This window comes from Cupressus sempervirens, chromosome 9, assembly GCF_028749045.1.
Source record: "Cupressus sempervirens isolate cs-2001-9-10 chromosome 9, ASM2874904v1, whole genome shotgun sequence".
Taxonomy (NCBI): domain Eukaryota; kingdom Viridiplantae; phylum Streptophyta; class Pinopsida; order Cupressales; family Cupressaceae; genus Cupressus; species Cupressus sempervirens.
Window position 1 is genome coordinate 496,324,916 of NC_143126.1, and position 15,239 is coordinate 496,340,154.

Genomic DNA, 15,239 nt, shown 5'->3' on the forward strand with positions numbered 1-15,239 from the left:
AAATTTGTACAGACCGCTAGTTGAGTATTCTCACTATTCGAGGTTATGGGAGATACTTTCGAGTATCTAGTATATGTAGTCAATTTCAAATGAATAAAAGTTAAGTTTGGAAGAAGTTATGTAATTTTTGGTGATGTCTATTCTAAGATAGAGTTTACAGAGGCATTTTCTGGTAAACTTGTTAATCTCTTAGTAGACTTGTTATTCTGAGAATCAAGGTTGAGGATATGAAGGAGACATGTTGGTGATGATGTGGCTAAGTTTTCTCATCATAATATTATGTGTACTAAAATATTTTCAAGTTGCAAGGCATAAGATTAATGATATTGCTAAGTGTAACATGTTCTTAATGTGGTCCTATAATGATTAATTAAGAAGGTCTAACAGCTAACTCAGGGAATTATTTTATGGACTTGGTATAAAGGAAGGACACTTTCCTTTATCATATGGAAATGGAAGTGTGACATGAATAAGTAATTATAAGTAGTAGAGAGAGTGGAATCTGAAGTTGAGAAGAGCAGAGTGAAAGTGAAGGAAACTTCATTGCCAAGGTTTTGCTGAGAGATCCGATATTTGATATTTGGACCTGAGATTCATGACCTAGTCTACAAGCTCTGATAGTAATTGGTTTGGTTGATAGAAAAAAGGAAAGAGGAACATAATATTAAATTACATGTTTGAGTAGTGATCTCTTCTTGTAGTTAAAATTGCATGTTTGGGCATTGGGCTCTTCTTGCATACATTGTACTACAACTCCTAATAGGGTTGGCACAACTCCTAATAGAGATTAAAAGTCTCCTAACATGGAATCATATGTACTAAATGTTTTAATAGACTCCTAATAGGGCCCATACTCTAACAAGGAATATTTATATTAGTACATCATCTTGGGGGCATCATTCCCACCAGGGTTTTCCCTTTGATCAAGGGTTTCCCTAGTTAACATATCTGATGTAATTATCTATGTGCATCTTATTATAGTTGCTATTTACTTTGGTTGAATGGTTACGTTCATTTAAGGAAGATTAATGTTTTAATTGTTGGATAACTGATTTAGCCCCCCCTCATCACAATTATCTTGATGGACTATTGTTTCTAATAATTAGTATTAGAGCATCAGGTCCTTGAAGATAAAGTTTAACAACTTTGGGAGATCCATGGAAAACGTGTTTAGGAAAGATATTCTGAAGTTTGATGGAACAAATTATGACAGTTGGAAAGAAAGGATGAAGACACATCTACTATGTACAGGTCCAAGATATTGGATCTTGACAAAATCAATGAAGACAATCATTGCTAAAAAGGATTTGGAAAATTGTACCAAGGATGAAAGAGATCTTTTTATGTGTGACATGAAAGCTAGAGAAGCACAATTGACTGCATTTTTAAAAATTGAATAAAATAAGGTAAAATCACTTGCTACTTCACATTTTATTTGGAAATCTTTGGAATCTAGTTTTGAAGGTGATGCACATTCTAAGAAGTTGAGGCTACAAAGTTGGATTTGTGTATTTCAAGATGCTAAAATGATGGAAGATGAATCTATAAGAACATATGTAGGCAGAATATCAAAATTTACTATAGGTATTAAATCTCAAGTAGGAACCAAAGAAGATGATTTATATGGAATATATTGAAGAATCTAACACCACCATTTAAGTTAACAGTTCAAATGATACAATTGTTGGTATCTTGTACCAAAGATTTGACAAAGGAGATATTTCTTGGAAGACTTGAAGCAGTTGAGAATGAGCTTCGACAGTTTAGAAAATTGACCAGAATAGAGACAACTTTCAATGGCTTGAATATTCAACCTAGTTTATCAAGGAAGACAAGTGCTAGAGGAGATTTTTCTAGTTGTAGTAGATCTAAGGAGGACAAAAAAATTGAAGGAGTGGCTCTTCTGGTAAGGAGAGAAAAAGGAGGTAAAAGAATCTTCAAATGCATCTAAGTGTCCTAAAAGAGAGAAAAGGTATAAAGGAAATTACAAACCTGGAAGAGATAGAGAGTGTTTGTATGCAAATGAAGAAAATGATTTTGACAAACATGTAGTAAGTGCTAGTGATGATGAAATTGGATATGTGCCAATTAAAGAAGTAAGTCCAAAGAAAGTAGCTTTGGTGTCATAGGTTGAAATGAAATCTAATTCGATAATTGAGAGTGATTGTTCACATCATATGACTAGTGATATGAACAAACTTTTTGACTTCAAAAGTTAGGATGGAGGCATTGTCAGAGTTGGAAACAATGGCAACATGCTAGGTTAAAGGTATTGGATCTATAACTCTTGATGATAAAACTAACACTGAGGATGTATATTTTGTTGATGGTTTGAAGCATAATCTTTTGACTATTGGAGAACTAGTGGAAAAAGGTTATTAGTTGTAGTTCATAGAACAGACATGCATGATTAGAAACAAATATGGAAAGATAATTGGAACAGGAACCAGACCTAGAGGTAATGTATTTTAGTTTAATCCTACTAAAATGACATGTTTGGTTGCAAAGGTAGATGATAGTTAATGGTTATGGCATAAGAGATTTTGTCATATAAACTTTGACAGTATTGCAAAGACTAGTAGTATGTTTGTAGTTAGAGATTTACTTAAGATTACAAAACCTATTAACACAATTTGCAAGGAGTGTGTTTTGGAAAAGTATAAAAGAACTTCTTTTCTCAACAAGAAGTGATCTCAGTGGTCCTATGAAGACTAAAGGATTCTATGTTGAAAGGTATTTTATGATTCAAGTTGATTACTTTTCTAGAATGATATGGGTTGCATTTCTTAAAGAGAAATCTGAGGCATTTGATAAGTTGAAGATATTCAAGAATAAAGTTGAGAATGAATCTAGTATGAAGATTAAATGTTTAAGATTGGAAAGAGGAGGAGAGTTTACTTCAAATGAGTCTAACACTTTTGGTGAAGAAAATGGAATCAAAAGATAGTTATCAACTCTGAGAACCCTTGAACATAATGACATTGTAGAGAGAAGGAATAGGTCAGTTACAGAAGCAACAAGAGATATTTTAGCTGAGAATGATGTATCCAAGATGTTTTTGAGAGAAGCTATGAATATAACAATCTATACTATGAATTGAGTACAAGTCAAGAAAGACACAAACACGACCCCTTATGAACTGTAGTTTGGTCACTCACCTACAATTAAGTATTTCAAAATTTTTGGTAGTAAGTGTTATATCAAAAGAGATGATGATATTGGTAAGTTTGATGCTAGAAGTGATGAAGGTATGTTTCTTGGTTATTCATTGAAAATCAAGGCTTATAGATGCTATAATCTAAGAACTAAGACTATTATGGAAAGTACAAATGTGAGAATTGATGAGAAATTTAGGATACAAGAGAGAATAGTTTATTACAATTCAGATGATGATGTTGTTACTAAGCCAAGGAATGATGAAGTATTTCTTGAAACTAACAATGATTTATAGAATGAAGGAAAGCTAAGATAGGAAAAAAGCTCAAAACCTTTAGTAGAGCCAAGATAAAGCATCACTCATCAAAGCAGATCATCAGAAGCATAGATAAAGATGTGATGATAAGAAGAAGATTCAATGAAGAACTTTGTTTGATATGTCAAGTTGAACCTAAGAATGTAGATGAAGCATGTAAAGATGATTATTGGAAACAAGCTATGAAAGAGGAATTGGATCAGATAGTAAAGAATGAGACATGGGAATTGATCTCCAGACTAGCAAACAAGAATGTAATGGGAACTAAATGGGTATTTAGGAACAACATGAATGAACAAGGCATGATTGGTATGTAAAGTTTACTCACATAAAGAAGGAATAGACTATAATGAGACCAATGTTGTGGTTAGAATAGAATTAGTAAGCTTATTCTTAGCCTATACAGCACAAAATAAATTCAAAGTGTATCAAATGGATGCCAAGTCAATATTTTTGAATGGAGAACTTGAAGAAGTGTACATAGAGTAGCCTGAAGGTTGTCCTTTGACAAATGACAAGGACATAGTATGCAAACCAAAGAAAGCATTGTATGGATTGAAGCAAGCACACATAACCTAGTATGCAAGTTTGGACAAGAATTTGACAAAGCTTGGATATAGCAAAGGTATGGCAGATCGTAATCTATATTAGAAAGAAACTGATGATGGTTTGATGATTTTGGTAATATTTGTTGATGATATCATATTTGGAGGAAACGATGATGAAAGTGCCAAATTTGTTGAAGGGATGAAGAAAGAATTTGAGATGATTATGATAGGGGAAATGCAATATTTTCTAGAATTTTAAATTGTACCAAATTAAAAAGGAATATTTATTTCTCAGACTAAGTATTTGAAGGATTTAATGAAAAGTTTTGGTTTGGAAACATGTAAACCCATTTGAACACCTATGGTAAATGGGAACAAGTTATCTAAAAAGGATGATACACCTACTATTAAGCAGAAGAAGTATAGATCTATGGTTGGAGGATTGCAATATCTAACTCGCACAAAGCTAGATATAGAAAATGTTGTTGGAATTGTTGTGAGATTTCAAGTTGATCCCAAAGAAGCACATTATGCAGTATTCAACAGGATATTTAGATATCTAAAAGGAACATCTGAGTTTGGATTGTGCTGTGATAGATCTAATTATTTCACTTTATGTGTTTATACTAATGTTGATTGGGCAGACAATATGGATGATAGAAAGAGCACCAGTGGTGGAGCCTTCTTTCTTGGAGCAAGATTGGTTTCTTGGCTAAGAAAGTAGAAAATTACATCACAAAGTATAGCAGAAGCAGAATATGTTATAGCATCAAACAATTGCAATCAAGTTATTGGGATGAAGTAGATGTTGAAGGATATAAGGATAGAAATTAGTGAACCTATTGTCATACATTGTGACAACACAAGCACAATAAATATGTCTAAGAATCTAGTGTTGCATTTAAGGACTAAGCACATTTCTATTAAGTATCACATGTTGAGAGAGAAAGTTGTAGAAAAGGAAATTAGATTGGAGTATATGAGAAATAAAGAGCAAATTGAAAATATATTCACTAAGTATCTACCCAAAGAGACTTTTGAGTATTTGCAAGGTATGCTAGGGGTTATGCCCCTTCCTACATTAGAGTAGATGATGCAAGAGTGCATCAGTCCAGTGTAACAAACCACCATTGTTGTCTAGACTAAATGTTGATGTTTCTTGTATCGGGGAGTATCTGTGATGGACAGAGTCATCTAGGACTCTTGCTGGATGTTGTTTTAAATATTGTCTTTGGACACTTGAGTTAGTAAGAATCAGTTGTTGCTGAGTTTGATGATTTCTAAAATATTTGACATTGATGTTAATGGGGAGAAGTATGACATGAAAAACATTGTGATAAGATCATAGGGAAGTACAAGACGAAAAATGTCATGAGATGATCATAAGGAAGAACATCATAGGAAGAAGCAAAGACAAACAAGAAGTACAACATGGAATGAGAGTTTGATGGAAAGCACATTGAGGTATATCAATGGAGAAGAATGATTTATGAAGAGGAATTGAAAAGAAAGATTAACAGTCTTGTTGGTATTCTTAGAACTAGATGTTTTTCCATCTATGTTGCCATCAATTCCAAAGGGGAAGATTTTTGGAAGCATGAATACTGATGGTATCCCTATGGGGGAGCATTATAGATATGTTAGTATAATGATATGTTACATTCATGACTGAGTTTGTCATTAATGGCAACTTTTCTCTCTTCTATAGTATCTGACAGAAGAACAATGGAAAGATCAAGTTGGTATGGATGGCTAGTTGAGTATTCTAATTGTTTGAGGGTATGGGAGATACTTCTAAGTATCTAGTATATGTATTCAATGTTGGATGAAGAAATGTTAAGTCTAGAAGAAGTTATGTAAGTTTTGGTGATGTTTATTCTAAGATAGAATTTACAAAGGCATGTTCTGGTAAACTCATTATATCTCTTAGTAGAGTTGTTATTCTAAGAATCAAGGTTGAGGATGTGAAGAAGACATGTTGGTGATGATATGGCTAAGTTTTCTTGTCATAATATTATGTGTACAATAAGATATTCAAGTTGCAAGGCAGAAGATTAATGATATTGTTAAGTGTAACATGTTCTTAATGTGTTCCTATAATGATTAATTGAGAAGGTCTAACAAATGACTCAAGGAATTATTTTATGGACTCAGTATAAAGGAAGGACATTTTTCTTTATCATATGGAAATGGAAGTGTGACATGAAGAAGCAATTTTAAGAAGTGGAGAGAGTAGAATGTGAAGTTGAGTAGAGCAAAGCAGAAGTGAAGGAAACTTAATTATTGAGGTTTTTCCGAGAGATCTAAGGTTTGATATTTGGATTCAAGGTTTGTGACCTAGTCTAAAAGGTCTAATAGTGATTGTTTCAGTTGACAAAAAAAAGGAAAGAGGAACATAATAGTAAATTGCATGTTTGTGTAGTGAGATCTTCTTGTAATTGAAATTGTATGTTTGGGTAGTGAGATTTTCTTGCATACATTGTACTATGACTCCTAAAAGGGTTGGCACAACTCCTAATAGGGTTGGAATATCCTAATAGGGATTCAAAATCTTATAACAAGGACTCATGTGTATTGAATGTTGTAGTAGACTCCTAATAGGGTCTATCCTCTAACAAGGAATATTCATATTGGTACATCATCTTGTGGGCATCATTCCCACCAGGGTTTTCCCTTTGATCAAGGGTTTCCCTAGTTAACATATCTAGTGTAATTATCTATGTGCATCTTATTATGGTTTCTATTTATTTTGGTTGAATGGTTAATTTTATTTAAGGAAGATAAATGTTTTAATTGTTGGATAACTGATTCACCCCCCTCCCCTCAGTTATCTTGGTGGACTATTATTTCTAATTGGGTTTCCCTAGTTAACAAATTTGGTGTATTTGTGTATGTGCATTTTAGTATGGTTGTTGTTTACTTTGATTGAATGGAAAAGATTATTTAAGGTTGATAATTATTGGATAACTGATTCACTCTGCCCCCTCTCAATTACATTGGTGGACTATAGTTTCTAACAACATGATCACATTAAATAGGGAAAGGATTCTCGTCCTTTGGTGAATGAAGATTTCCAACTGGTAGAAGGTAAGTCTCCCATGGAAGAAGATGATCGTAAGGTAGAGAACAAAATTGAAGATGTTGGTATTGACACAACTGATAATGTGCCAAAGAACACGATTGAAGAAGATGTTACTGGTGCAACTAATGAAGATGATGAAGATGATGATAGTAGCACATCTAATGATGATGACGATGATGAAGGGAACCTTAATATACCTATAATTGAAAATGCATACAAGCCCCTATACCAAGGCTCCCAAACAACACTTCTCTTTGTTGTATTGTTGCTAGTAAACTTTAAGGTTATGAATGGTATATCTAATGTAGAAATTTCATGTATGCTAAGGTAGTGTCATTTTTAAAATTTTCTATGTTAGTTTACCATTAATGTTCTTTAAATTAATTTTTTTTTCCATAGGTTGATAGGTGAGTGTTTGTAACTACCATCAAACATTCTACTTTGCTCTTATCGAGAATTATCGACCATTATGAAAGATATTGGAATGGAGTATCAAACAATACATGTATGTCCCAATGATCATATTATATATCATAAACAACATGAATTTTCAACACAATGCCTTGATTGTCACATTAGTAGATATCAATTAGATCAAATAACCAAAAAGGTGCCTTACAAGGTTCTTCAATCCATTCCCAGTATTCCACATCTACAATGATTATTCAGGTGCACTAGCTTGGCACAATTTATGGCTTACCATGCACACAATAGTAGTCAAGATGATATTATACGAATGCCTACAGATGGTTCTATATTTAAGGACATAGAAGCTAGGTGGCCAATATTTAAAAAAGAACCTCATAATCTGAAGCTTTCATTGACAACAAATGGTGTCAATCTATTTGGAGAGATGAAATCTATTTACTCGATCTAGCCTATTTTTGTAATCAATAATAGTATTCCTTCTTAGATGTTCGTAAAGAGCGAGTACATAATGTTGGAAATTATTGTACCAGGTATTTTTCCATTTTATAATTATCAAAATTGATTTATAAACATAGTATCAAAATGACCATAATAATTATGTTTTTATTTATGTTCATTCAACTAGGTAAGTACCAAATGAAAGATATGAATGTATATATTGAACCGTTGATTGATGAGTTGTTGGAGTTATGAAATGGGGTCACTATGTATGATATCTCTAGACCAATTGGTGAAAGGAAATTTCAATTTTGTGCAATGCTTGTGTGGACAATACATGATGCCCCTATACTAACACATTCTATATATATATATATATATATATATATATATATATATATATATATATATATATATATGATTTTTTTAGGTCTTGATGATGTACACATATGTCTCCTTCCATGAGTTCAACCAACACTCCAAGATTGCTGACTACAAGATCATCAACAAGGAGCATGAAAACATCCACACCTTACTAGAATTGATAAATCCTTGTTTTGCTACATTTTGTTATGTGTTAAATATGATTTTATTTGTACTTTCTTTTTCATTTGATCATATTATGATATTGATTAACTTTGTGCACTAATAGGTACACCTTTTCATGATCATATAATAGATACTAGTACTAGTGATAATTTACCAGCCTTTCTTGGAGTAGCTCGTGTTACTTCTATTGGATCGTTGGAGGCTTTTCCTAAGCATTTGGGTACTTTAAAATTGTAATTATTCAGAGTATAATTGTAGTTTACTTATTCATAACTCATTTTCAACTAATGATCTTGTGATGATTTTGTAGGAAATTATCTTTTTTTATGAAACTTTTTATGATTTAACATTGAAGATATTTGGGCCCACATTACGTAAAAGGTACATAGCTTCATATAATTGGTTGCTACATTTTTTCATTCATCCATTTGTTGTAATATATTCAAGGTACATAGCTTGAACTAAATTTTTTATTGAACAATTTTATTTTTTGTTAAAAGGTGGAATGAGCAAGGCCCTGAATTAAAAGATCAACTCATAAAAACTCTAGAGGATATCTTTGGTCAAAATATTTTGAATAAAGTCCAAATTCTTAGAAAAGCTTCCAAACATCTAAAAACTATGAGAGACTAATACAGAAGGGCTCTAAAGCTCAACCCAAAGTATGAGCATCCTCCTATGGTTCAAGAACTAGAGTGGAATGAAATCATTGAAGATGCAAAAGAGATAAGACTAAGAGATCAAGGAATTAACCCACCACCCGATAATAAATAGGTATGTGGCAGTATTAATGTAATTATGCACAAATTAGTGATCTTTATATTTATATAATCTAACATATGTCTAACATATTTCAAAGTTTACATATATAGATTGTAGGACACATCAAAGGCTACACAAGCTAGGAAAGATAAGGTTGGTCAACACCATCTTGGCTCTGGTGGATATATGAAAATTCACTCATGACTTGTAAGTGGCGGTAAATGAGATTTTATATCAAAATTTTAATATAAAATTACAAATAAGAAATACATTCAATATTGATGATATTATGCAAAAAATGAAAGGCATTGAATTTAATCTAGTGCCAATAGAAGAGGACAAACGAATCGGCTTCAAGCAAGACTATAAAGGAGTGGTTTTTGGCCACCACATAGATTCTAGTGGCCAAAGAGATTTAAAAGATTCTGGTGCATTGATTCACACATAGGTAAATAGGCCTAATGAATCATAATATAAATTGAGAACTTCATGAGAAATAATCTATTTGATGTTAATTTCGAACAATGATAAAAATGCACATGACATTTTACTACAACCTTCTATTCCTGACACAGATCCTACACATGATGATGAAGGGACATATCCTACACATGATGAAGGCCTTGATGTGCATCACAATGATAGAGGTACATATTCAATTTCTATTGAAAATTAATTGTGTAGTTATTAATAAAATTTAACATCTTTAATTGCAATTGGTGTAAACTTTATGTGATAATTTTTGAGCATGCAGAATGTTATGGTGATATAGTTGAGCATGACATTAGTGTTGAGAATGTTGAGGTTAGGGCTGAACAAAATGTGATAGTAGATGATGTGGCAGTATTAGGTAAAGAAAAATCCCTGTTATGTTCTTTAGATTAATGAAATTCTTATAACGTTAAAAAAAATATTTAGAATTGAACCCATTTATTTCTTATCGCAAGGGTGCATCAACCTTGTCCTTAAAAAAAGAAGAGGAAGCCTCATGTCATAAGATCATAACCATAAGAGCCATAGGAGAATGCTAAAGATAGTCACAATGTGCCCATTAGCCTTTATTTTTGACAAAATAAAAAAACAAAAGAAGAAATGAATGTTAAAAACCTTGTTTGATGATGAATGTGTTGATGAATTTTTTATGAATGTTGCTTATTAATGAATTCTATGTCATGTTATTGAATATTGTTATGTGATTATAATGATTGATGTGTTCACGAATTGTTGAAGAATGTTTATATGTTTTAATGAATTATATGTCATTTTAATGAATGTTATGTGAATATAATGATTGATGTGTTCATGAACTATTGATGAATGTTTATATGTATTAATTAATTAGATGTCATGTTAATGAATGTTATGTGATTATAATGATTCAGTGATATAATTTTTAAATGAATGAATGAAATATTTATTTAGTTGTATCAACTATTGCTTATCATTTAATATTTTATCCTATAAATTATTTTTCCTAATGATCATCTGTGAGATTAAATTCTTTGACATATTAATTTGTTTTGTCTATTTTGATTTGACCATATGATACTCCTAATTTATTTATTTTTACAAATTTTTTTATTTCTTCATTGCTAATCAGACACTCTGGAATGTTAACACCCCATTTTTAATCCTCTTTTTGGTTTGCTTCATCCATGCACTCTTTCTCCTATCTAGTCTTTCCCCTTTGACTAACTTAAGCTATCTACTTTCTTCCATATGTTGGGTTTTCTTTAGGTATCTCAATAGTTGGGTCATTATCGAAGCTTCTAATGGGAAGGCACTTGTTTTTCCTAATATGTTCTCTTAAATAACTATTGTTTTAATTTTGAGGTTGGTGATGGTGAGATGCTTAACTGAGAAACCCTTATTCCATATCTATGATCCAAAATTGAGTCTTGCGAGCCAAACCCGGGCTACTTGCAATGACCCCACTAATAGGTTTAGTTAGAGAAAAGTAATACTTGCAAAATAAATGTTAAAATCATAATAATAATAAAACTAACTATATTATTCTACCCTCTAAGTTAACCCCAATCTTAAGGACATCTCCAAATCAGGCTTCTTGGCTCATAGCTACCTCACCATCATCCCGAGAACACACCCCTTAAGATTCTTCTTGGACAAGCATCCTCTATCCAATGCCAATGACATATGCATATGTTTGACAACATTAGAATATTCTGGCACATCAGTTATCAGCCATGACAAACAATGGAGATCTTAATACCTCCATACTCCATGCTTCGAATCTCATTAATATCCATGGTGTTAACCCCATGAGATAACATAATACTATTCACAAGTATGATTCATAAATATAAATAAATACATAAACATAATTAAACAAATATAATCCATAAACATACCTTTCTTACCTTCTTCTTTTCCAAGAGTCACAATCTTTCATAATAAAAATCCTTTAGAAAGTCACAATACTTCATAGTTATAATCCTTTCAAAAAGTCACAACACTTCATAACTAAAATCCATTGGAAAAATCCCAATACTTTATAATCACAATATTTTTGAAGAGTCACACTATTCATAATTATGACCCTTTTGAAGGTTCACATCCTTGCAGTATCATTCATACCTTTTCAAAAAGTCACTTCCTTATTTTCTTAATGATATTACTTTCCTCTTCCATTTTTCCTTTTTGAACTCCTCTCTCCTCCTCCTCCTTTTTTCCCCTATCTAAAATAAACTCTCCTCCCTTTTATATCTTAATTTTAAGGAGTCATGTCTATTTGTTAAATCTCTCTTAACTTTTTATTAGATTTAGTTAATTTATATTATTCTATTTAATATTATTTATTTATATACTTATTTATATTTATAACTATTTATTATGAAATTATATTAGAAAGTTAACATACTTTCTACAATATTGTATCTTGTATTTAATTTTATTTCTTTATTTACTTTTTGAAAATTTATTATTTATTATTTATTTATTAAAATATCATACTATATATTATTTCATTAATAATATGGATTAAATAATTATTATTTCCTAGTTTTTTAAATATAACTTTCACTATTTATTTAAAAGCATTTTATTATCTAATTATTATTAAAATTCTATCTTAAAATGGGGATATGACAGTGCTCTTGACAGGGCTCCTGCACCATTCTCCTTCGCAAAGAAAGAAATTATCATGGGATAGTAGGGGTAAGTAGTTGAGGATTGATTCCTCTCTTCTTAAAGTCAGTTTCAGGGGCCTTTATACATTGTTAAATCTGCCACATTAAATGTAACCATAATCTATGATGACTTTACATACCTTTTAAAGAGAACAAATTTCCACAATCCATTATATTGTACTGGTATGTTTCTGGATTCGATTGTATTAAGATTTTTACCATCAACGTTTCGAATCACACTACGTGATCCATCATCAGGATGAAGAGCAAGAGAAGCACAAAAAATATATAGTATATTGCAGATAATGGATGACTCAAGAAAGATATAAAGGGAATAGGCCAAGAAAGATAGCACAAACTTCGAGGTTGAAGAAAGACAATAAATAAAATATAAATATAAATAAAAGAAACATTAAAAAGGGGGGGGGGGGAATGGACAGAAGGACAAGGGGGCCAATAAGGGAACACTCCCGAGGACATATTAGAAGATAAATAAAGGCGACAAAAGAATAAAGGGAAGAATGATGAGAAAAAGACATGGGAAGAAATAAGAATATAGAGGAACCACAAAATATGAAATGACTAAGAGCGTGCCTCAAAATTTTTACTAGGACTCAATATGACGAGAATAAAAAGAAGAGAACAATCAGAAATACATAAGCAAGAGACAAGCAATGGTCGAGGAAGAAATTACGCTCTAGCTAATAACTATGCGACAAAATGTATACAAGAGAGGCCAAACCAATAGGAGTGTGTAAATTTTTTTGAGAATCTTGCAATTAATAATCCTAATTTGTTTGTCTTGTATTTCTATTTCGCAGCTATCTAAAGTAATTGAAGCAACACTTTAACTCTTCATTACATCTACATCAGACATTTTATTTTCTATCTGTGAGTTGATCCTATTAGTGAACATATTCAAGAGAAATTGGCAATGAATATGTTGGATATCCTTTACTATTTATGTTTCAAAGACAAATTAAATATTATGCTTAAGAGGACCAAATTAATGGAGATAGTATTTGATGTTAACTATGTCAATCTCTTGGTTTCAGGCAATGCAAAAGGAGGCCCTAATTTAATATGTAATTCAATTTATATGCATAGGACATCATGTGGAGCTGAAAAATACATTTTTGCATCTTTTTATACATGTCATTAATGTAAATGTGGTGCATTTTTTAAGCTCCACCTATTGTCCATGCATATGGAACTCTGATGCACATGCATTCTTGATTTAGAGTGGTTAATCTTATTTTAAATAGGAGGGAGAGAAACCAAAGACATGTGGATGCTTAAGTGGCTCCAGATAATTATTCTTCACTATTTACACTATAGTTCTATCATTGAGTTCCTTATGTTGACTATTGCTACATTCTACATTTTGATGTTATTAAAAGTAATGTTTTGTTTCTTTTGTTGAAATGTGTCATAACTTAATTCATTAAAATTTATCTCTACTAATTGCAACCATACTGGTAACATGCTGACCTTAGTCTTCTTAAAGTTGTTGTTATAATAGTATAGATCCTAATATGCATATAACACACTCACCAATGCAACAAAACTGGAACAAATCTTGAAACTTTTCAACATCTTTTGTAATGCTAATTGATCATGATTTCATTGTATTTGATTGTAGGGTAACGAGCAAAAGAACTGAATGAGAAACTGAGGTTGTAGGGTAAAGAAAGCATCTCTCCATCATTTGAGGGAAATTCAAGATAAGGAATGAATCTATTTATGGTTTGAATCTAGAAGGAAAGTATCGACGATAATATTTTTTAAAGATTTTTGCACAATGTTGTTTTATTACATGTTTGGTGCTAAATGAGGGACATCAAGCAATGATCTTCTCCTTCTTATTTGGATAGAATGTTATTAAGGCTACTCTAATTGTAGCAATTTGTAAAGGATAATATTGTAATATAAAAATATCTAGGTGATCCCCCCTTGAAAAGAGTTTGAATCACATCTTATATCTTGCAAGGATGTGAAGAGACCCACCCCTCCAAGTATAGATTGGTTGGTTATAAGTGGGAGTTAAAACAATGTTTAAATATGAATAAGTTCCTAACTATTTGCAAGATAAAACTTCTCACATCATCTACCCTTACCAATGTCACTGTTCAAAACTCAACTCCTTAAAAAACAAGCACTCAAACTTTGATTAGTCCATCAATTGCTGATTATATTGCAAGGTCCAACTTCTGATCTCAATCACAAATTTTGATCACACTCTCATCATTAGACATCTTGTCCTTCCCTATGTCCACACCCTTGGTCTGTTCAAACACACTATTTTTCATCCTTAATGCCAATTGACAACTACCATCACTATCAACACAATAAAATGTAAATTTCCCTCTCTCCTAACCAACCCACATTACATCTTTTCATTTATCTAGTTCTTGGATCAGTGCTTGACCCTTCAATCCTTGACTCTCTTTAGGCCTAAGGATGTTACTTGTGACATACCCTTGAACTAATATCTAATACTAAACCCCCAATAGAATCCATAACTTTGTCAAACTTTTTACATACAACTAAACATGTGGAACATCATTCACCAATCAAACTAGAAAATGTATTCATCTACTCTTAAATCAATAGGGATACATGCTCCCAATATATATTGCAATGTGATATTGCATAGCAGTTTTCTAGGCAATTGCCAAGGGATTTTGTGCCACTCCATATTCTAAGGTTTACAATATAGGTCAAACCAAGCATATTCTAAGGACGAGCATTCCTACCATCGAGATTTGGCACCCTTACATAGTGTGTAAATTCTATGTTGTCTAAATAACCTT